Source organism: Chiloscyllium plagiosum, unplaced genomic scaffold (assembly GCF_004010195.1).
Source record: "Chiloscyllium plagiosum isolate BGI_BamShark_2017 unplaced genomic scaffold, ASM401019v2 scaf_73405, whole genome shotgun sequence".
Taxonomy (NCBI): domain Eukaryota; kingdom Metazoa; phylum Chordata; class Chondrichthyes; order Orectolobiformes; family Hemiscylliidae; genus Chiloscyllium; species Chiloscyllium plagiosum.
Genome location: NW_025178668.1, coordinates 1 through 2,207, shown reverse-complemented (window position 1 = coordinate 2,207; position 2,207 = coordinate 1). Strand labels below are relative to the sequence as shown.

The 2,207-nt window shown below is 45.7% G+C and overlaps 1 pseudogene; it reads left to right on the top strand.

The window, feature by feature from the left end:
• The first annotated feature begins 467 nt into the window (after positions 1–467).
• Positions 468–611, top strand: LOC122545392 (annotated as a pseudogene).
• The last annotated feature ends 1,596 nt before the right edge of the window (positions 612–2,207 follow it).

Here is a 2,207-nt window from a genome sequence, read left to right as displayed (position 1 = left end):
TTGTCCCGAGCAGCTCCGTGACTCCATGCTCTCTGGGCTGTTCCCCGGGACACACACCGAGACAAACGTCGCCTATGCCTGGAGAACCGTCACCTCGGTGAACGACACTCTTTGGTCTGTCTGAAACCTGTCGGTCTTCCAGGGCAAGGAGCTGACCCTGACCGAATGTTGCAGACTGGCACATCCCAAGGTCCAGGCCTACGTGCTGAGGGACACACTGAAGCTTGGGGCAGCTGCGGTGGGGAAAGACCACCGTCTGGGGTCTTCCTACTGAAGTACAAATGGGATCTGTCCACTTTTGCGGCAAATGTGTGTAAATAGTCTCCTGCGTAGGTAAGAAATACCTTCGGCCTTACAACCGCAGGGAATGTCAGATTGAAGATTTGATATGCAAAGCCTGTACAGAACTGCTTTAGTACCTGTTTATGTAGATTCGGGTAATTTTTGTGAATAAAGTATATTTTTTACAATTTAAAAAACAGTGGTTCTCCCAGGATGAGGCTATCCCATTGCACCTCAGGTGAACGGATTCCTACTCAGATGTCTCAGAATGTGAGATACTTGCCTGTGAAATTTGTGATAATGGGGCACTGCGTTCGCGCTCTCCCCTGGTTTACAAACTAATAACAGATTGTATTTGCACATATCCAGCAGGTGGTGCCTGTTATCACAACGTGCATATGACTGCACTTCATGACCAGCAGCTGCTCTCTGTGCGTCGCTTAAATTCTACCCCCCACTCCATGGATGCTGAGTCCACCTTTTATTTTGTTCCACCCTGCAATAAATACTATGCTCAACAAAGAACAGTACAGGAACAGGCCCTCAGCCCCACCAAGTTCAGGCGACACAGGACACATTTCTAAATGAACCATCTTTGCCTCAAGGTGGTCCATAACCCTGTATTCCCTGCCTGATTGTATATCCATCAAGATGCCTCTTAAATATTGCAACAATATCAGCCTCTTCCAATTCCTTTAGCAGCACATTCCAGGCACTTAACACCGTTGTCTCTCACACCCCCTTTTACTTTCAATCTACTTCATAGAGTCAGATAGAAACAGACCCTTCGGCCCAACTCGTCCATGCTGACCAAGTTTCTCCACACTGCACTAGTCCCATTTGTCAGTCTTTGGCCCATATCCCTTTAAACCTTCCCTATTCATGTGACTGTCCAAATGTCTTTGAAATTTTGTAATTGTACCGCTGCCTCTGGTAGTTCACTCCACACACCAACCATCCTCAGTGTTAAAAAGTTACCCCTCAACTCTCTTTTAAATCTTTCTCCTCTCACCTTAAAAATACGCCCCCTAGTTTTGAACTGCCCCACCCGAGGGAAAAGACCTTCGCTATTCACCTTATTTATACCCTTCATGCTTTTATAAATCTCTGTAAGGTCACCCTTAACCCGTACACTCCAGTGAAGAAAGTCCCAGCTGATCCAGCCTCTCCTTATAACTCAAACCGGCCAGTCTCAGTAACATCCTTGTAAATATTTTCTAAACCCTGTCCAATTTAATAACAAGCTTCCGATATAAGGTGCCAGAATCAGACACAGTATTCCAAAAGTGGCCTCACCAACATCCTGTACAACTGTAACATGACATCACTCCTTTCCTCAGTGGCCTGAGCATTGAAGGCAAACACGCTGAATTCCTTCTCAACCACCTTAGCTTTTTGTGACATAACTTTCAAAGAACTATGTACCTGAACCCCTAGGTCACTCTGTTCAACAACACTACCCAGGGCTCTATCATTAACTGCATCATCAGTCCTTGTTTGTTTTACCGAAATACAACACCTCACCTTTATCCAAATGAGTCTCCATCTGCCACTCCTGGTGTCATCCGCAAACTTACTAACTATGTGTCCTAAATTCTCATCCAAATGGTCTCTATAAAGGACAAACAAGAGTGGCCCCTCCATCGAGCCCTGCAGAGCACCACTGGTCACAGGCCTCCAGTCTGAAAAACAACCTTCCAACACCACCCTCTGTCTCCTACTCCCAAGCCAATTTTGCATCCAATTGATAAGCTCTCCCTGAATCCCATGTGATTGAACTTTACTAATTAGTCCACCATACGGAACCCTTGTCAGAGGCCTTGCTAATGTTGACGTAGACTCGACTGCTCTGCCCTCATCTGTATTCTTGATCATATTCTCAAAAATCTCAGTCAAGTTTATGAGTCACAATTTCTGATGTGCAA